This window comes from Ailuropoda melanoleuca, chromosome 9 (genome assembly GCF_002007445.2).
Source record: "Ailuropoda melanoleuca isolate Jingjing chromosome 9, ASM200744v2, whole genome shotgun sequence".
In the NCBI taxonomy this organism is placed as follows: domain Eukaryota; kingdom Metazoa; phylum Chordata; class Mammalia; order Carnivora; family Ursidae; genus Ailuropoda; species Ailuropoda melanoleuca.
The window spans coordinates 12,794,070-12,816,968 of NC_048226.1; the positions used below are offsets into that span (position 1 = coordinate 12,794,070).

At 38.7% G+C, this 22,899-nt stretch overlaps 1 long non-coding RNA gene across 1 annotated transcript in view; it reads left to right on the plus strand.

The window, feature by feature from the left end:
* The window catches only part of LOC117803724, a 43,826-nt gene extending 28,395 nt beyond the window's left edge, over nt 1–15,431 (plus strand). The window contains exon 3 of the long non-coding RNA XR_004627703.1: nt 14,786–15,431. This is a non-coding gene — a long non-coding RNA (uncharacterized LOC117803724). The remainder of the gene's footprint in view (nt 1–14,785) is intronic.
* The last annotated feature ends 7,468 nt before the right edge of the window (nt 15,432–22,899 follow it).

Sequence of the window (22,899 nt, forward strand, 5' to 3'; positions counted from 1 at the left end):
CTATTGATTTTGATATACTCAGTCAACGCGGCTCAACTCTGGCCCCTGCCTCCATCCCCTTGGCCTCTGCCTCAGATAAAATCCTCATCATCCAGCTTCCCCAGGTCCCAATCACCCACGCTGCTGCCAAAGCTGTTTTTCTAACACACAGATCATCATATCATGCAATTTCCTTGCGAGAAATGCCACAATGGCCATCTATTGCCCTGCAGAATCTGGTGGCCCTATGCTTCCCCTCAACCCCCCATCCCCCACTAAGCAGGTTAACTGTGTAGAAACCTTCAAGAATGAACTGGTTATCCCTCTCCACCTATGACTGGCTTTTTCATTATACCATGCCTTTTGCATCCCATTCCCCCTGTCCTGTCCTGCCATCTCCCACAATTTGGCTTTCAATTCCAGGACAAAATTGCACCTTTTCTATTCTTTTATTAAAGTATTTGGTAAACTAATTATTAATGAGTATTTCCTATGAATTATACACTGGATACATTTTTTAAAGATAATTTCACCATATTTAATGATTATTAAAGGAGCATAAAGAATACCTTGTCTTCAAAAGCTTGCGTGGTAAAAGAGAAAAGGGAATAAACAAGTATTTTCATAAATACTGTATCATTCTTATGACGTTGATTTGAGGAAAATAAGCAACGACACAGGGTCCAACCCTTAGCATGCAAAAAATGAAAAGATAAACCCAAAAGGATAAACAAAGCAAAAATACTTAGTTCTCTGAGGTTATAGTTTCACAGAATTTCAACAAATTACATAATTATACTATAATAAATAATAATGTTAATATGTTATTATTTGCTCTACATACTTCTATATAATTATTTATAATTAATTTTAATGCAAAGAATAACTACAGTGGCTTAAGTTGATGCATTGAAGTCCTATGGTCTTAACGTGCCAAATAGCTAGCTAATGTGGAAACAGATTATAAAATATTTTGTAGACTATTAGAACACTGAATTTTTGTAGAAATATATATTCTAAGTCATGGGATATTATTTTAACAAAGAAGCTTGATAATGAAATTTTTGAGCAACCAAGCATTATAGTAATGAGCTAACATCAAGGATAAGCAAGAACATTATTGGAATGCAGGGGCACAGTGATAATATGGAGATCGGCGAGTGGGGGACAAGGCAGAGGGAGATGGAACAAAGAGAAGAGTGGGGACAAGTATATCTGCATAGCATTTACAGAATGGGAGGGAAATTGGGATACAGGAAAGCAGACTGCAAAGACAAGACAGAGAAGGGAAATAGGAAAAGGGAATCACCAATTTTAACTTGTATAAAGATCAACTTCTCATGGAGTTCTAAATTGAACCTTTGTGAATATTCATGAAATCTTTTGGACCTCGCTATGATATATAATTAACCAGGAAATAACTCTTTTCTCGTCAATTGTGTAAGCCGAAATTCAGAATCTACTTACCTGCTTTCTCCATATACAGTTTTTTGGACACAAGCAAAGCTGTATTCCAAAGCAAAAATAAATCGACTCTGACCACACCAAAGACGATTCTAAAAATAACTCGTCATTTATGTCTAGGCCATTAACGATATATTCATTGCACCTGGTACAAGTTTGAGAGGTTTTAAAAACATACTAATGTTATCAAATCTGATCGGAATGAATGTAAATAAAAAGGTATAATCATAATTGGTAGAGATGGTTAAAGAAATTGAAAATGATGAAAAACATGACAGATACATTGCACTTGGGATGAATTATTTGAGGATAAGAATTTTTTAAAGGACAAAGAACCCATCTTACAGCATGTAAGAGTTGGTAACCAAAAAGGCAAATGGAAAAATAATTGATTTAATTGTTTACAAACAACAAACACAAAACCCACATCTCTAGAGCATGTGACTAGAAAACTCTACTTTATGTTGGTGACTAGTAGCTTAATAGTTACTCAAGTGTAGGCTGAGAGTTTGTTAACCCTCATGGCCTCAGCGTGCTAATGCTTATACCATAAAACAAAGATTCAAGACCTTTTGCATTGTGTGTGATATCCTAAGGTCAGGGGAAAGTAGGTGAGTACACAATTTTGAGAAAAAACACCAAAATCCTTTTTCCTCAGAGAATTTACAAAGTAGTGAGGGAGAAAAATAAATATCTATTAAACAAACCAATAAATAAGGAATTTCAGATTAAGAAGTACCATAAAGGAATAGCTAGGTTGCTGAGATAGAGTGTAATGGGGAGAATGGGCTGTACTGGGTGGTTAGGAGATGATATCAAGGAAACTGACTGAAGGATGACAAAGAGTCAGGCATGCAAAATCTCAGGAGAAAGAGCCTTGGAAGGGGAACAAGGTGCTCTGTTTTGCTAAACCGGAAAGAACTTGGCCTAAGTGGGGGACTAGAAGAAGGCCCAGAGTAGTGAAGTGTGCAGGACAGCACACAAATATGGTCAGAGACGTAGATAGGGCCAGATGCTGGTACGTATGCTAATGTAAGAAATTGGAATTTGATTTTGAGTGCAATGGGAAGCATGCATTTAATCATGCTGGGAACCTGACCTGATTTGTATTTTTAAAAGATCTTTTTGGTTGCAATAGAAGAATATAATAAGAAACAGAAGAAATCAGTTAAGAGGCAATTGCTATAGTCCAGTCAAGGAATGATGGGGGCTGGAACTATGAGGGTGGAAGGTAACAGAAATGGATGGACTAAAGTTTGCAGCAGAATTGATCCAATTTTGTAATACATTAGGTAGCAGCGGAGGCAAGTGCTAATATGGAAGAGGGGTCATCTAGAATGGCTCCCAGGTGCTTGCCTTGCTCACCTGAATAGGTGGTAGAAACATCTGAGATGAAGAAAACTGGGATAGAGATAAGGGATGGGTTTCAGAAGGGATATGAGGAGTTGTTTTATTATATGCGGTATTACAGATGCTGTGAGACCACAAATGCAAAGCTAGTAGGCAACAGAGTGTAACATGAAGGGGCAGCTGAAGTTGATGCATGAATTGGGGATGCATAACGTGGAAATGGATGGGATTATCCACGAACATGGTAGAGAGAAACAGTGAAAGGGAACGACTCCATGAACGAGACATGGGCTCTAAGCTGGTATGAAGACAAGTGAAGAAAGAAAGGGACTCGACTCATCTAGCAGAATGGCTAAAAACAAAAAAACAAACAAACAAACAAAAAGTGACTATTTCAAGTCTTGGGGAAGATATGGAGAAACTAGAACTCCTGTATGTTGCTGGTGGGAATGTTAAATGGTGCAACTACATTGGAAAAAATTTCCTAGTTTCTAAAAATGTTAAACATACATCTACTATACGATCCAGCCATTTCTCTTCTAGGACTTGTTTTTTAAAGATTTTATTTATTTATTTATTTATTTATTTATTTATTTATTTATTTATGAAAGCAAAAGTTGGGGGAGGAACAGAGGGACAGGGACAAGCAGAGTCCATGCTGAGTGCAGAGTCTGACATGGGGCTGGATCTCTCGACCCTAAGATCATGACTGTGAGATCATGACCTGAGCTGAAATCAAGAGTTGGATGCTTAAGCCACCCAGGCTCCCCTCTTTTAGGACTTGTATATGAATATTCATTGCAACTTTATTTGTAATTTATCAAGTTGTATACTTTAAATATATGTCAATTATACCTCATTAAATAAATCCCCACGGTAAAGGAAGAAAAAATAGAGGCTGCTAATACAATAGTGAGAAAGTGATGAGATCAACAGCTACACATCTCATTGTGGTTTAAAAATTGATTTCATGAGAGTATTGGAGCAAACGAACTCAAAGATAGAAGTTATGTTTGGGGGATGATGTGCATGAATTATTTGTTTTTGAGATGGGGCCATTTCCAGTGATGACAAGGTATGGCATGGGAGTGGCAGATTAAATTGGAATGAGAGGAGAATGTCTTCAGGGTGGATGAGGTCTTTATCTTGTCTGACTTATCTATGCCCATATTAAAGGCATCAGAAATGATGACAGAGTCAACTTAGAGAAATATGAGCCAGGAGCTAACACATTCAGTAAACTGGGGAGTCACTGGGAGGCTGGTAGATGGTAGCAACAAAGAAGATTCAGGAATATAAGCCAGATGGTGCAGATTTGAGTAGAATATTACAAGCTGGTTTTTAGAGGCATAATGGTATGAAAATGGCAGTAGGGTTCAAGAAGAGATCCCTAGTCCAGCATTTGAAAGAACAGTTCTAGGAGATAATGGAGAAGTTCTTTTTCCCAGAGAAGGTTATGACAGAGGGTCCAGAGGAGGGCTTTGGGAGGGAGCTGGACAAAGCAGAGGAGGCTGATAAATCAAGGTTTAGTGTTCTGGCATTCACTGGCCTAAAGTATGAGGCATGATCATTNAGTTCTTTTTCCCAGAGAAGGTTATGACAGAGGGTCCAGAGGAGGGCTTTGGGAGGGAGCTGGACAAAGCAGAGGAGGCTGATAAATCAAGGTTTAGTGTTCTGGCATTCACTGGCCTAAAGTATGAGGCATGATCATTATTATTTTTTGCTTGCTTTATTTTAAGTAGTTTTACCGACTGTTAATGAATTTCTAAATCTAATTGTTTAGCTCCGCCTGGTTTTAAATTTTATACAAATGGAATTATACTGTATGCATTTTACTGTTACGTCTTGTCTTATTTCTCTCAACTTCATGTTTTACAGACATGTTCATGTTAATGTGTAGACCTGTAGTTTATTGATTTTTGTTGCTGTTTAGTTTCTATTCCATGGATGTGTCTCTTTTATTCAACCATTTCAACTATTGATGGGCATTTGTGTTGCTTTTACTTTTTTGCTATAAGAAACAATGCTGCTGTAAGCATTTGTTACATGTTTTATAATGCAAATACAAAGGGATCTCTCTAGATTATATGTCCGCTAATAGAACTGCGGGATCATAGTTTATATACAAGTCCAACTTTTTAATTCGATGCCAAATTGTTGTCAAAAGTGGTTGGTCCTGGGGCACCTGGGTGGCACAGCAGTTAAGTGTCTGCCTTTGGCTCAGGGCGTGATCCCGGCGTTATGGGATCGAGCCCCACATCAGGCTCCTCTGCTGGAAGCCTGCTTCTTCCTCTCCCACTCCCCCTGCTTGTGTTCCCTCTCTCGCTGGCTGTCTCTGTCTCTGTCAAATAAATCAATAAAATCTTAAAAAAAAAAAAGTGGTTGGTCCAATTTACACTGCCATTCCACATCCTTACTAACACTTGCAGTGTCTAATTTCTAAGTTTTGTTATTTTGTTGGATTTAAAGTATATCGTGGGACTTTAATTTTCATTTCTCTGTTGCCAATGAGGTTGTCATGTTTATTGGCCAACCAGGTCCAGCATGGCTTTTTACAAGCTGTGAGAATTTAGGTGAGTTGCTTTACTTCCTGGGTCTCTTTTTCTTCATCAGTAGAAGGAGGATAATATTACACACCACAGAAGATATTGCCTTTTAGAGAGAGGGACTTACCATTGGTTTTTTTTGTTTGTTTGTTTGTTTTGTTTTTTAAAGATGTATTTTATAGAGAGAGAGAGAGAGAGAGCATGCGTGTGAGTGGGAGAGGGCAGAAAGAGAGAGAATCTTAAGCACACTCCCCACTGAGCATGGAACCTGATGCGGGATTTGATCTCACAACCCTGAGATCATTACCTGATGCTTACTGGCTGCGTTGCCCAGGTGCCCCAGGACTTACCATTGTTAAAATGACATTGATTCAGCTTACTTTTGGATATTACTTGGACCAGCGTTGCTCTTGGGGGCAGGTCACTGGGGAGAATATGGAAGTACTCTGTGAAGCCTGGGAGAAAAGAGAGGTTGAATCAGCTGGGTCAAACAAACAAACACAAAACACAAAACAACAACAAACAACAAACAAAATCCCTAAAGTTCATTGTTTTAGTTAAGGTAACTTTGACAGCTTTAAAAAACAAACCTCAAATTTCAGTGGTTTAGCAAAATACAGTTCTTATTTCTGCATTTGCAGTTAGGAAACTGCTTTTGTCCATCTGATGATTTAGGAAAGGTGGCTCCTACCATATGGCTCTAGTGTGCCTTAGGGCCATGGCGCCCCATGCTTCCTGCCTGCAGCAGAGGAAAAGAGTTGCAGGAGGTTCTTACACCCACCCACTTCTTAAAATTCCTGCTTTAAAAGGAAACCTCTCTTCTGATCACATCCCTTCAGTTAGATCTAGTCACATGGCCAAAACTGTATGCAAGGGGACATCAAATATATAGTCCTGGCTTGGGCTGCCATCTTCCAGCAACAACAGCACATTATAAAAGGGAAACCACACTTATACACCATGTTAACCCATCTTTCCATCCCTTTCCATCATTTTGAAGATAAAGTCAAATGGTGTTGTGATGCCCCCATCACATCCCCACTTAGGCAATATGATTTCCCTGTTAATGCTGATTCTCATCTTAATGTTTATTTTATTTTATTTTACCTTTTACACTTCTATTGAGATATAATTGATGTGAAGCATTGTGTAAATTTAAGGTGTACAATATGTTGTAGACATATATATGTAGATATATATATGTACATATATGTGTAGATATATCTATCTGTCTATATAGATATAGATATAGATACATCACAAGATATATCTTGTTACATCACAAGATGTATACATCACAAGATGTATACATCACAACATGTATACAGTGTTAGACAACACTGTAGCTTTAGTTAATGCCTCTATCATCTCACGTAATTTCCGATTCTGTTTTGTGGTGAGAATGTTTAAGGTCTACTCTCTCAGTAACTTTCAAGTGTATGACATAGCATTATTAGCTATAATCACCATGCTGTACATTAGAGCCCCCAACTTTATTTGTCTTATAATTGGAAGTTTATACTCCGACCAACATCTCCACATTTCCCCTGTTTTTTAGCCCACAATTCTACTCTCTGTTTCTAAAATTTTGACTTTTCTAGATTCCACATAATTAGTGATATAACACAACGTTTGTCTTTCTCTATCTGGCTTATCTAAACTTAGCCCTCACATTCTATCTATGTTGTTGCCAATAGTAGGATTTTCTTCTTTCTCATGGCTGAATAATATAGTCATATATACATATGATATCTTCTTCATACATTCATCCATTGATAGACGCTTAGGTTGTTTCCATACCTTGGCTATTGTGAATACTACTTTGGTAAATGTGGGAGTGCAGATATGTTTCCAACAGCCTGTCTTCACTTCCCTTGAATAGGTGTCCAGAAGTGGGATTACTGGGTCATAGGGTAGTAAATTTTTAACTTTTTGAGGAACCTCCATACTTTATCCATGGTAAATGGATCAATTTACATTCCCACTAACAGTGAACAACTGTTCCCTTTTCTTCACATCCTCCCCCAACTTTTGTTACCTCTTGTCTTCTTGGTGATAGCCATTCTAACAGGTGTGAAGTGATGTCTTATTGTGGTTTGGATTTGCATTTCCCTGATGATTAGTGTCATTGAACATCCTTTCATGTACCTGTTGGCCATCTGGATGCCTTCTTTGGNCCCATGCTTCCTGCCTGCAGCAGAGGAAAAGAGTTGCAGGAGGTTCTTACACCCACCCACTTCTTAAAATTCCTGCTTTAAAAGGAAACCTCTCTTCTGATCACATCCCTTCAGTTAGATCTAGTCACATGGCCAAAACTCTATGCAAGGGGACATCAAATATATAGTCCTGGCTTGGGCTGCCATCTTCCAGCAACAACAGCACATTATAAAAGGGAAACCACACTTATACACCATGTTAACCCATCTTTCCATCCCTTTCCATCATTTTGAAGATAAAGTCAAATGGTGTTGTGATGCCCCCATCACATCCCCACTTAGGCAATATGATTTCCCTGTTAATGCTGATTCTCATCTTAATGTTTATTTTATTTTATTTTACCTTTTACACTTCTATTGAGATATAATTGATGTGAAGCATTGTGTAAATTTAAGGTGTACAATATGTTGTAGACATATATATGTAGATATATATATGTACATATATGTGTAGATATATCTATCTGTCTATATATATATATATAGATATAGATGCATCACAAGATGTATCTTGTTACATCACAAGATGTATACATCACAACATGTATACAGTGTTAGACAACACTGTAGCTTTAGTTAATGCCTCTATCATCTCACGTAATTTCCGATTCTGTTTTGTGGTGAGAATGTTTAAGGTCTACTCTCTCAGTAACTTTCAAGTGTATGACATAGCATTATTAGCTATAATCACCATGCTGTACATTAGAGCCCCCAAATTTATTTGTCTTATAATTGGAAGTTTATACTCTGACCAACATCTCCACATTTCCCCTGTTTTTTAGCCCACAATTCTACTCTCTGTTTCTAAGATTTTGACTTTTCTAGATTCCACATAATTAGTGATATAACACAATGTTTGTCTTTCTCTATCTGGCTTATCTAAACTTANATTATTATTTTTTGCTTGCTTTATTTTAAGTAGTTTTACCGACTGTTAATGAATTTCTAAATCTAATTGTTTAGCTCCGCCTGGTTTTAAATTTTATACAAATGGAATTATACTGTATGCATTTTACTGTTACGTCTTGTCTTATTTCTCTCAACTTCATGTTTTACAGACATGTTCATGTTAATGTGTAGACCTGTAGTTTATTGATTTTTGTTGCTGTTTAGTTTCTATTCCATGGATATGTCCTCTTTTATTCAACCATTTCAACTATTGATGGGCATTTGTGTTGCTTTTACTTTTTTGCTATAAGAAACAATGCTGCTGTAAGCATTTGTTACATGTTTTATAATGCAAATACGAAGAATCTCTCTGNTCTTCACATCCTCCCCCAACTTTTGTTACCTCTTGTCTTCTTGGTGATAGCCATTCTAACAGGTGTGAAGTGATGTCTTATTGTGGTTTGGATTTGCATTTCCCTGATGATTAGTGTCATTGAACATCCTTTCATGTACCTGTTGGCCATCTGGATGCCTTCTTTGGAAAAATGTGTATTCAGTTCCTCTGCCCATTTTTTTAAGTAGGATTTTTTTCCATATGAATGCTTATATGTTTTGGATATTAACATCTTATCAGATATATGCTTTGCAAATACTTTTTCACATTCCATAGNAAAAAAAAAAAGTGGTTGGTCCAATTTACACTGCCATTCCACATCCTTACTAACACTTGCAGTGTCTAATTTCTAAGTTTTGTTATTTTGTTGGATTTAAAGTATACCGTGGGACTTTAATTTTCATTTCTCTGTTGCCAATGAGGTTGTCATNGATTTTCTTCTTTCTCATGGCTGAATAATATAGTCATATATACATATGATATCTTCTTCATACATTTCCATTGATAGACACTTAGGTTGTTTCCATACCTTGGCTATTGTGAATACTACTTTGGTAAATGTGGGAGTGCAGATATGTTTCCAACAGCCTGTCTTCACTTCCCTTGAATAGGTGTCCAGAAGTGGGATTACTGGGTCATAGGGTAGTAAATTTTTAACTTTTTGAGGAACCTCCATACTTTATCCATGGTAAATGGATCAATTTACATTCCCACTAACAGTGAACAACTGTTCCCTTTTCTTCACATCCTCCCCCAACTTTTGTTACCTCTTGTCTTCTTGGTGATAGCCATTCTAACAGGTGTGAAGTGATATCTTATTGTGGTTTGGATTTGCATTTCCCTGATGATTAGTGTCATTGAACATCCTTTCATGTACCTGTTGGCCATCTGGATGCCTTCTTTGGAAAAATGTGTATTCAGTTCCTCTGCCCATTTTTTTAAGTAGCATTTTTTTCCATATGAATGCTTATATGTTTTGGATATTAACATCTTATCAGATATATGCTTTGCAAATAGTTTTTCACATTCCATAGGTTGCCTCTTCATTTTGTTTATTGTTTCTTTTGATGTCCAGAGGCCTTTCAGCTTGGTGTAGTCACACTTAGTAATTTTTACTTTTTTTGCTTGTGCTTTTGGTGCAACATCTAGAAAATCATCCCCGAGATCAATGTCAAGGAAATTTTCCCCAATGTTTTGTTTTAGGAGTTTTACTGTTTCAGGTTTTATGTTTAAGGCTTTAATTTATTTTTGGTTAATTTTGTGAGTGGTGTAAGATAGGGGATCCAATTTCATTCTTCCACATGTGATTATCCAGTTTTCCCAACACCATTTATTGAAGAGATGTGAATCTTTTCCTGTTGAGTATTCTTAGTTATCTTGTAAAATGTCGGTTGGCCATACATGTGAGGGTTTATTTCTAGGCCTTTGATTCTATTCCATAACTCTATGTGTCTATTTTTATGCCAGTACTATATTGTTTTCATGACTCAAGCTTAGTAGTATAGTTTGAAATCAGGGAGTGTGATGCCCTCAATTTTTTTCCCCCTCAGGAATGCTTTGTCTACCTGGGGTGTTTTGTGATTTCATACAAATTTTAGAATGGTTTTTCTCTATTTCTGTGAAAAAAAATCCCATTGGAATTTCAATAGGGATTATACTGAATTTATAGATGCTTTGGGGTAAGGTGGACACTTTAACAATATTAATTCTCCTGATCCATGCACATGAGATTTATTTATTTCATTTACTTCTGTCTTCTTCAATTTGTTTCATCAAACTCATATTTTTCAACTTTCTCTTCCTTGCTTAAAATAATTCCTAAGTATTTTTTTATTTTGATGCCACAGTGAATGGGATACCTTTTCTTTTCAAATGTTTAATTTTTTGTATATAGACATGCAGCTGATTCTGTATATTGATTTTTGCATCCTGCAACTTTACTGAATTTATTGATTAGTTCTAATAGCTTTTTGGTGGAGTCTTTAGGTATGAATATATATATATTCATAATGATAACACAAAAACAAAGATGATTTTACTGCTTCTTTTTGATTTGGTTGCCTTTTACTTCTTTTTCTTTCCCAATTGCTCTGGCTAGGACTTTCAGTACTATACTGAATAGGAGTGGTGACATTGGGCACCCTTGTCTTGTTCCCGATCTTAGAGGAAAAGTTTTCAACCTTTCACTGTTGAGTCATATTAGCCATAGGCTTATTATAAATGAGTTTTATTGTATTGAGGTGTGTTCCTTATATACTCAATTTGTTGAGCATTTTTATCATGGAAGGATGTTATGGTTTGCCAAATGCTTTTTCTACATTGATTGAGATATTCATATGATTTTTATCTTTTTTTCTATTAATATGGTGTATCACATTTTTTGATATGTGTGTGTTGAACCATTCCTGCATTCCAGGGGTAAATCTCACATGATCATGGTGTATGGTCCTTTTAATGTGCTGTTGAATTCGGTTTCCTAATACATTGTTGAGAATTTTTACATTTATAGTCATAGTTTTCTTTTCTTGTAGTGTCCTTATCTGGTTTTGGAATTAGGGTAATGCTGGCCTTGTAGAATGAGTTTGAGAGTATTTCCTGCCCTTCAATTTTTTGGAAGAGTTGAGAAGAATTGGTGTTACTTTAAGTATTTGGTGAAACAGTGGAATCATCTGGTCCTGGGATTTTTTTTGGGGAGGATTTTGCTTACCGATTCAATCTCCCTGCTCACTATTGGTCAATTCAGATTTTTTTTTCTTCATGATTTAGGCTTGGTAGATCATATGTCTCTAAGAATTTACCCATTTCTTCCAGACTATCTAATGTGTTGACATATAATTTATTCAAATAGTCTCTTGTGATCTTTTGTATTTTTGTGGTAGACCTTCCCTTTCCTTCCCTTCTCTTCCTTTCCCTTCCCTTTCTCATTTCTATTTCATTTATTTCCTCTCTGACCTGCATTATTTCCTTCCTTCTTCTAATTTTAGGCTTAGTTCATTTTTCTTTTCTAATTCCTTAAGTTGTTAGGTTTAGGTTATGTTAAGTTGCTTATTTGAGACCTTTTTGTGTTTTTGTTTTTCATTAATATAAGGATTTATTGTTAAAAACATCCCACCGAGCATTGCTTTTGCTACATCCCATAGGTTTTGATATGTTTTTGTTTGCATCAAGATATTTTTGATTTCCCTTTTTTATTCCTGCTTTGATCCATTGGCTGTTTCAGAGTGTGTTATTTCATTTCCATATATTTGTGAATTTTCCAGATTTCCTACTGTTACTGATTTCTTGTTCCATACCATTGTGGTGAAAAAAGATACTTGTTATGATTTCAGTTTTTTACAATTTTCTGAGACTCGTTTTGTGACCCATCATATGATCTACCCTGCGGTATGTTCCATATGTGCTTGAGAAGAACGTGTATTATAGGGTTGTTGAACAGAGAGTTCTGTATATGTCTTTGAGGTCCATGTGGTCTTAAGTACAATTCAAGTCCATTTTCTTAATTGATTTTATGTCTGGATGGTCTATCTATTGTTGAAAGTGGGGTATTGATGTTCTCTATTATTATTGTATTGTTGTCTATTTCTACTCCTGATGTTAGTATTTGTTTAATATATTTAGATGCTCTGATGTTGCCATGTGTGTATATTTATAATTGTTAGATCCTGTTGATGAGTTAATCCTTTTATCATTATATAATCACCTTCCTTACCTCATTACTTGTTGTTGTTCGTCTTTAAATCTGTTTTGTCTGATATAGGTACAGCTATCAGTGCCTCATTTTGGTTTTCACTTGCATGGCGTATCTTTTTCTGTTCCTTCACTTTGAACCTATGTGTTTTTTTAAAGCTGACATGATTCTTTTATGGGAAACATAGAGTTGGGTCTGGTTTTTTGCTCATGCAACCACTTTGGCACGATTATCACTGAGCCCTATATTCTCTGGTGGTGGCTCGCAAACTTCAGCTTTATGGTATAGCACTGGAGACTTCCACGGTAGCCCAGCAGAGGAGAGCACTGTGAAAATCTTGCTCTGCTGCTTGGTTGGTGTGAGAACCTTCTACCAGGCTGTTTAGAGCTCTGAGGTCTGCTGTGTATGGCTACTTCAGCAAATCCACGAAGGGGGAATGGCAAAACCTGAAAACAGATGTGGAAATGGTAAGAAGAGAGGGAACACTACTGTCTGGGCAAGGACTATCTCGTTTGGTGCGGTGGGGGCTGGTTAGAGGACCACCATCTTGTACGTGCTCCGTGTGGCCTTTAGGATTGGAGCCAGCTGTAAATTTTAGGATGGAGGACAGGTCCAAGAGGTAGGGGGATAAGAATCTTGGGGAAGAGTCCAATACCTCAGTCTATAGGCTTTAGTAAGGCATGCTTCATCTCCCCAGTGGAATTGATTGTTATGTTCTCTGAGCCAGATAGTACTTTTCACACACTCCTATTATGGGATACTGCATTGCCTTGGAATTATTTTGGGCCCCCTCACCCTTATAATGCTCATTTTTCAATGACAAGGGCAGTGTAATTTCATCTCTGAGATTCACTTTTCTCTATACCACCTTTTACTCTATCCCCCATCCCAAACCTAGGGATTGGTGTATCATGGACCTTAAATAAAAATCTGTTAAGTTGGATGAGTGAATTGTTCATATCACTTTTGAAACAACCAATCTGCATTTTTTTGACCTGAGTCACCAATTTCTTTTCTGTAGGAACCTTTTCAGAATTCATTTCATTTGAGACTCGTTTGGGAAATACAAAAGTTAGGACCCTGGAAATGTGTACTTCCTTAGGGTTTCAAGCAAAGAGGTTTTAATCTTTTCTCTTTGAACAAGTTCCTTTTGGTATTAGACAGGGCTAGACAATGTGCTGGCTTGGAAAGGAGAGGGAAAATCAAATCCTTTCTTATTCAGCCATTAACATTTTTTTGACTTATTCGGGAGAGAGCTATCTCCCAAAGAGAAGGCAGTTGTGGAGGCTGGGACAACTTATTGAAAATGGAAATAGTTAGCAGAAATCTTGATGGAGAACGACACCGTCTCTGCGTCTGTTAGTGAGTGCGCAGGGCAGTGTGCTGTGAGGTGGGCGATTTGCACTAACAGGAGTGCTAATATGATGTATTAAATGTCAGCCCGGCTTCGCTGGGTGTGTGTACCTCTCCTGTGGTACTGCCTGTTTATGCTTATTCAGCCCTTTGAATAATTTAACACATTTCATACTCTAAATTACTCTCAGCAATTTGATGGGGGTTCTGGCAGTTTACTTGAAACGCTCAGTGTTAGGTCAACATAGGGTCCCAGCTTCTGCTAAATAGAAGTACTATGCCTACTTAGGAAAGCGTAATTAGTTTTCTCCGTGGATCTCCTGGAGGTTGGGGTGGGGTGGAAGAGGAGGTGGGGGGAGCCCCGAGGTACGCACTGCATGTGTTCATGCGATTGTCAGTCCAGAACATGCCAGGGATCCAAAGGTTAAAAATTTAATGGGGCAGGAAGCTGGCCTTCAGGAGAAGGAAAAGTTGAAAGGCATGGGAAAACACTTTGAGTGTGCTGTGTAAATGGGTATGCATGATGAATTACCCTCATTTAGTCAATCTTGACAGTGGCTGGATTCCCCCTTCCAGTTAATCCTGATGTAAAATGGCCGGTCCCAAGGAAGACTGGCCACCGTGGCGTGGGGTGCAGTTATTCGTACAGAGGAAGCAGTGCATCCTTATCTGATCGGAGGCCTCTTCATTACCTACTGCCATCCTCAGTGTATAAGCTTCAGGGATGAGGCAAAATCCCCACAATTCTTATTTTCTGTGCTCCCCGTGGAACCACAATTTCCATGCACATAAAAATGAAACCTGGCTCAGAGCTGGAGGGACATGGGTTTCTTTAATATCCTAAGAGTGTGGTTTTAAGAAGTACCCTTCCCTTCACCATTTTCTCCCTCTCTTCTACGACCTGCAGGATGGAAAGGGCATGGACTTCGTGAGAGGTGAACGTTTTCGATTAAGACTTAAAATCTTACCTTTGATGATGCATCACCTTGAGAGAAATCCCAAGTATTCTAATGACCCAGGCCAGCCAATGTGGCAGGAAGAGGATGATGCAAGAGATCAGGGGCTCAGTTCTTTGTTATGTGACAGCAGGACTCTGATTGACTGCACCCTCTGGGTTTGAACTCCTCCACCACTCTCTGGATATGCTGAAAAATCTTCTTGGGGATTTGAAGAGTCTTACACATACGGAGACTCCAGAATGAAGTGTTTGCTTATCATCCATTTTTACCCCCTTTGAAATAGTCTGTGCCTGCATTATAACCTTAGGTCAAAACTATTTGGGGTGGTAGAAACTCATGATAAACACATGCTTTTGAAGGTTAGAATGCCATCAGTTTAAGAACATCAGATTAACCTTTTTATTTAAAAATTAAAAAAAGAAACGCTCCGAAATGAGAGGAGGACCATGTGTATGTCTATATGTACATGCATGCATTAAAAATACTTAGATATGAAATTACAAATGCTTGCACACCAAAATATATAGTTATCTATTTAAACTATTTTGTTTAAGAAATTAATGATATTTTGAATCACTACTAGTCTTTTAAAAAAACCTGTGTATTTGTCTCGCTTTGCTACAAAAGAAAGAAACATTTCATCCTTTATCTGAGAGTCTGTTTTATTTCTAACAAGAAAGGGAACAACTATGTTTTCTTAGAAATAAAGTCACTGAAGAGTACCATTTCGTGGAGTCAGCCTTTTGAATAAACATCATTACATATATTTATGGAATATCTTCAAAATGCAAAAACACTCCCTTTGCTTGTATGATTACTTTGTCTTTTCACGAAAGCTTTATGGCTTTGTTTCCCTTTTGGGGCAAAAAAGTATATTGGTTGATTAATAGTCATTTATTCCATTAACTTTATTTAGAATGACAGCCACATTTTTTTTTTCTCAATAAATACACTACACCCAATAGAAAAAATATATCTATAGGGGGCGCCTGGGTGGCTCAGTCAGTTAAGCATCAGCCTTCGGCTCAGGTCATGATCTCCGGGTCCTGGGATAGAGCCCTGTGTTAGGCTTTCTGCTCAGGGGTGAGTCTGCTCCTCCCTCTCTCCCCTCCCCCACTGGCTTGTTCTCTCTCTCTCTCAAATCAATAAATAAAAATCATTTTAAAAAGAGAAAAATTCTACATACATTGTAATGTTCAGTTGGGGTATTTTTCTTCCCAAGTGGAAGAAAATTGCCTTAGTAGGTCTATCATCAAAAAAAAAAAAACGCTTTTAAATTTCCCCTTCATATTTCTATAAAACCACTGTGGACACATGGCAAGCTATTTTATCAGCTGCCTCTACTACAAGGGGCCCCTCCCCTAGTCCAGTGCTGGAAAAATCTAGTTATGATCGAGCTGAGTTTTTCCTCGTTGGGTGCCCGTAACAGTGGTGGTGTCATCAGCAGGGTATTGACAAGCTTGCAGCTGTGTGTAATGCACAAAGGGTTCTGGGACCTCCAGTCTGTGAAGACAGTGCATTTGCAAGATTTATTGTGCAGGGAAAGGGAACATCTGGGTCTCAAACACCCAGAGGGCAGACGCACGACGTCTGAAGGTAGCGCTTCCGAGCACCCATAATCCCACTTGAATGCCCAAGTACATTTGGCTTGTAGCATTTCGGTAGCTAGCAGGTATTAGCGTCCTTAACTTTTAGCTCATTCTTTCAAAGGTTATTTTTCACCAAGGGTCAAGGTGTCCATTCACGCGGATGTGCAATTTTTATACCTTTTGCCTGTAAACAATAGATTTTCCACATGGAAAGAAAGGGCAAATACAATTTGCTGTCAATTTGGACTCTGTGGAAAGATGCAGCACGTCATCTCTATTATTTTTCCTGCGGTTTGTGGGTGACCGTTGCTAGGTAATGCCTTTTCCAGCAGGCATCGGGGATCTAATGGGAGGGTTTGGAGACTAGGTTCCATTATATGATTAGCCCTCGATGTGTTCCAGAATCTCACCTATCCCCGTGCAGGGGAGAGAACAATGTCCTAGGCCAAACCCTGGGAACAGTTGTGGTGGGAGCACACAGGGATTGCACAGAATTAAAAAGGAGCTGATTTCTGATAACTCAGCCCCTGGTCACTTAATGCGAAAATCCACCGGAGTTATTTTCTTGAGGATTTGTGGCTGGAGGGAAATACAGAAGTGTTAGAAGCGCCTGTAGAAATGGTCAAGCTCTGTGGCACCCTCGTTCCATGAATACGTTGTCCTTGGAAAGTGGAGACTTCACAGAAGACAAACAAGAGCACCGCCCATGACCTCAGGGAACTCGGGTTGTACCAAGGTGCGCGTGCACAAAGGAGAAGCTGAGTGGAGAAGTAGCACCCATTACCCTCTGTTGTTTTTAGGGGTGTCCTGAGGGAGTAAAAGGGAGAATGAGAGCTTTTCCTTATTTTTATCCCTGCAGAGAGGCTCAAAAGTTTTTTTCTGACGAGTGGGTATTAGAGCCAATCTTCTGACCCATGGTTGCAGATTTGGTATGTAAGTGGTTCTTAGTAGCAAGATGTTTGATACAATGTTATTTCCCATCTTTTATTTGGCCCGAGGATAATGGGCTGGTTTGGTGCTTACCTTGTAGGATATAAAAGAAAAACAAAATGTACTCATATGAGAGAACATCTTGGTTATTTATCTCATCTGGCAAAGATGGACAAGATTGTTGAGATTAATTGAATTTGCTCCAACTCCCCAGATCTGAAGAGTGAAATGAGTTAGTTGCCCAGAGTCGCCAGAGTTCTTGGCTATGAGCTGTTGCCTAGAAGAAGCAACAGATCAACAGTGTGAGGTATTGTGGGAGGCCTGCTGCCTTCGCCTATGCTTCTAGTGACTTCACCTGGTTCGGAAGTCCTGTGCAAACACTGTGAAGAGGAATTATTTCGCGTGAAGTTATCAAAGCAGGGCATTATTTTTTGTTCAACTAACAAGTATGTAAATTCACCTCTTTGAACCACTTAAGGAGGGCACAGAGTGTTAGCAAATCTGTCCTGGCTGAAGCATAAATTGAGCGAAAGGCCAAGGTAAAGCTGAGAGGAAACTTACGTGTGCTAAGTGGAACACATTTTTCAGGATGCAGAGAACGTGCGAGAGCTTGAAATCAGGGAGCGCCATTCTGGGTAGAGGGAGCAAGACTGGGACCTATGCTTTAAGTTTTGATTTATCAATATCCCACCTCACAGCTATACCCAAAGGTGTGGGTATATACAACCTCAGGAAAGTCCCACTCAACTGGATTAGACCCCGGGATAATTTTTACCTTGGGGCCCATAGGGAGTGACTTGGATGGCTTCACACAGAGAGCCCCCTGCTTGCCTTTTGCCAGCACTCAGCACAAGAGTGCCACGTGGTTGCTTTTTGATCCCTACATATTTCTCATGTTTTCTTTTTCTTTTCTTTTTTCTTTTTTCTTTTTTCTTTTTTTTGTTTCTTTGAATAGAAGGAGCTCTTTTCATAGATGCAAAAAATGCTTTAAGATATTTTGGAAAGCATGTGCCTCTGCCTTTGCCTACCCTCACCTTAAATAGGCTGAGCCCTAGGGTTGATGGCATACCCACCTACCTATGTCCTTCTTCCCAGGATTGCTCCAGGATGACCACGTGACACAGTCACAGCCAATGAGATGTAGGTGGAAGTCCCAGAGGACTGTGTCTCTTCCCAAATGTTAAAGGCAATGTCTGTTAAGATAAAGCCATTTGACCTGGGAATGCAGCAGCCATCTTGGCATCTGGACTATCAAGCATGATAACAAAGGACGACTTTCCAAGCAGCAGAGCAGAGTGGAGGGAAGAATCTGTGTGTCTTACAGGTTATTGAGTTACCATAGCAGGCCTATCCTCAGCCTTCTTGAGTGTGGGATAAATACAACTCGGCCTTTAAATTTTCCCTCTCATTTTTAGTAAATGTTCTTACTCGTATTTAATCCAGTGGTTTTCAAATGTTAGCATGCATCAGAATCATTTGGAGAGCTGGGAGAACTAGAGAGCTCTGGGTTCAGGATTTTTGAGTCAGTAGGTCTGGGAGGGGCTGCAAATCTGTGTCTCCAACAAGATCCCAGGAGAACTAATACTGTCCCAGAACCACAGTTTAAGAACTATAGCTGTAAGCTAACGATTCTATTCCTTTTTTTTTTTAAGATTATTTATTCGAGAGAGAGAGAGTGAGAGAGAGAGAATAAGCAGTGGGGAGTGGCAGAGGGAAAAAGAGAGAGAGAAGCAGTCTCTCTGAGCATGGTGCCCCACTCAGGACTCCATCCCAGGACCCTGGGATCATGACCTGGGCCGAAGGCACTGACTGAGGCACCCAGGCACCCCTAATGATTCTATTCCTTTCCTGAGCCACTGTGTATGGCAAGGGCCTGGGCCAGAATCATGAATTGTAAGTGACAGAAAGTGCAAAGTATCCAATCAGGGATTTCCAATGTGTGGCATCCGGAAGGGTACCCCATGTGGAAGCTAGACGGGAGAGCAGCTGGGTGGGGCTTGGCACATCCATTCCCACTTCCATTGAGAATCATTCTGATTTGTTGTATATGTTTCATTTGAATGCCATTGGCTGAATTCAACCCCCTCAATTTACTTGTAAGGCAAGAGCTTCCACTGTGTCCTTCTCCTCTAACCATTGTCTCTTAACACCCAACTAGATTTCCTTCTGGTGCTCCACACCGATGGCCTATCATAGCAGCTTGGCCTCTATCCTCTGTCAATCTCAGTGGTCACATTTGCTATAAAAAGACTTAGCAACAATTGTAGTGATTTTTGGGTTATACAGAATAGATGCCGAATACACAAACGTCATAGAGGCCTTATATTGTACCTCCCATTTGACAAAGATATGTTCATTGAGACTGGATCGCATTGCCTCATTCACAAAAACAGGTCTGGAGCTGCTCTGAAAGTGCTGGAGATTTTGATTTGGGGTAGTGGCCATGTGGTAGTTTAAAGAACATCGAGCAGTTTCCTGTAAGTGCCATGGGTGATGCTTTGTGAATCTTCGAATACAGGCTGAATTATTTTTAATTCTAAAGTCATATTGGGCACTTTTCTTTAAGACAGGGTGTTGTCGCTGTAATACTTAAAATACTTAACTGTAGATATGGCTGAAAACTCCCAGCATCTCCGAGGCAGATCAGCATTTGTACCTGTACAGATTATAGAAGCAGAATGTGAGCCCTGGCTATGCTGGAGAGTAGTGTAAGAGGTGCAAAACAACTTCGGTGCCCCTTCTAAAAGTGTCACAAATTCGCTGTGTGACTTTGGACAAGATGCTTTCCCTCTCTGAGCTTCAGTTTCTTTATTTGAAAGGGAGGAATTGGTTTGGACAACTTAAACTTTCTCAGCTCTCTAATCTATGATTTTAGAGTTCCCTCTAAAGATGATGGAAAATAGGACTGAGTTATGAGGATGAGACTGGCATTAAAACCAACAAATGAACATTCTCCTGGCATGTGGGGAATTGGTTGTGAACTCCTGAGAATTTCTAACCAACCTAAATATGACACCCATCTGTTTACACCACAGGAGGTTTCGTCTGTGACTCCCTTGCAGTCTCCATCCACAAAGCCTTCTGTAAGCTCTCATTCCATCGTTGAACAAGATGCTAACAGAAAAAAGATACCCCATTAGTTAACATTCATAATTATCCGTACTGTTAATCAACAAATCTTAATTTGTATTGAAAAACAGCATTTCATAAATATCAGATGTTTTGTTGACTCTATTCAGCATGTGCTGGGTGAATAGAGACATTGGAGCAGTCGTTAAAACTGCTGCTATTTTAAAGCCAGCCACAGCAAATTGGGATGCTATTTATTTATTAAAAATCCCAAATAAATTAAACCCCTCTTTCTTCATTATCCCTCCACTAAATGTGTCTGGGCACCCACCACTGGCACAAAGTCTGATGCAGTGTATGTAGAAACGTCCAGCAAATACTGACAAATATTTCAAGAACTAAGTTTATAAAATCCTAGCCACATTGTGTATGCTTCATTAATTTAAATCCAAACCATTAGCTCTATTAGACCCCTACTTAAAGTGGTAGAGAAATATTGTCGCATAGAAATGAACATTTTTCATAGCAAGGGGACATATATTAGAGCTGGAATTCATTGAACAACTTCCCTAGTATCCAATAACACGATCCCTCCTCTCTATCATGTGTATTCCAACAATCCAAGAGCACTTGGCAGTTTGTGAACACGGTGTTTATCTTTGAGGTTAACCACAAGATGCAAAGTCTAAGGAGATTTAAGAGCCTGTGCAAAGCCCACTCTATCTCTTGCAATACCACGTGAAGTAGACTTTTCCTTTTTGGCATCCTTCGTGGCTAAGATGAAATATCAACGGAGCATTTGTCACACGCGTGAATTGTGAAATCAAACAAAGGTACAAGAGTGCTTGAGGATTCCATGAGATCTTAATGCATTTTTGTGTTGGAAAACATCTAAAATCAGCAAGAGTAAAGGAGAAGCCATAGTAGACACTTAGAGATATGATTGAATTCGTAGCAGGCTGGTTAAAATTGTGAACTCTTGAACCAGATGATTTGAAATCCAGTTATACCACATGTTACTTAGATAATTGTGGGCAGGTTGACTTTTCTGAGTCTTAGTTCTTCATGTATAAAATGGGGGGGAAAAGTAAGGGTTCTTACCTAATGATACTATGAGGATTAAACAAGATAATACATGTAATGCATTTGGAAGAATCCCTGGTGTGTAGGAAGTGAATGCTAAGTGTTGCCGATCATTATTTACTGTTTCAGCAGACACTAAAAGCATCACTGTAATTAAATGGATTTTATAAAATTTTTGAAAGTAAAAAAAAATGTTATCAAAAGAATTGAAGACTAAGCTAAAAGCTGTGATAATTACAAAAGAAAAACACAGAGAAAAAAATGTAATGGCATATTTGATAAATTCCAGAGCTGATTCTGGACGCATCTCTAAGCTGATTATGCACACACAGTAAGAGACACACTTCTGTCCAATTTAATCTAGAGTAAAAGCCGTAAGTTACAACATCAGGATTAAGAAAGGGAGCGCAATTAAAACTTTCAAAGGGATTAAGAAAATTGACAAGAATCCCACATACAGTCTCATAAAATGGATGATTATTAGGGAAAAATAAAAATGGCCAAGATTGGTTCTGGGAAAAGAATGTATAAACTCGTTCTGGTATTTTTTATTTACTGGCAACAAATAAGGCAGTGAGCCCCGATGGTTTATTAAGTGAAGCCAGAAAACCTTCAAGGAGCAAAGCATTCCTGTTCTATATAAAATATTTGAGTGAAGGGCATCTGGGTAAGCATCACTCTTGATTTTTTTTTATGATTTTTTATTATATTATGTTAGTCACCATACAGTACATCCCTGGTTTCTGATGTAAAGTTCGATTATTCATTAGTTGCATATGACACCCAGTGCACCATGCAATACGTGCCCTCCTTACTACCCATCACCCGTCTATCCCATTCCCCCACCCCCCTCCCCTCTGAGGCCCTCAGTTTGTTTCTCATAGTCCACAGTCTCTCATGTTTCATTCCCCCTTCTGATTACCCCCCCTTTCTTTACCCCTTTCTTCCCCTACTGATCATCCTAATTCTTATGTTCCATAGATGAGAGAAACCATATGATAATTGCCTTTCTCTGCCTGACTTATTTCACTTAGCATTATCTCCTCCAGTGCCGTCCATGTTGCAGCAAGTGTTGAGAATTCGTTCTTTCTGATAGCTGAGTAATATTCCATTGTATATATGGACCACAACTTCTTAATCCATCACTCTTGATTTTTGACCAAGGCCGTGATCTCAGGGTCGTGAGATCGAGGCCCTGCATTGGGCTCTGGGCTCAGTGTGGAGTCTGTTTGAGATTGTCTCTCCCTTTCCCTCTGCCCCTACCACCTCCTGCTCTCTCTCAAATAAATAAATAAATAAATCTTTAAAAATAAATAAAAAAAATTTGGGTGAGGAAAATGGAGTATAAGTCCAGAAATTCATTTTGCTGTATTATCTTCATTTTGCAGCTA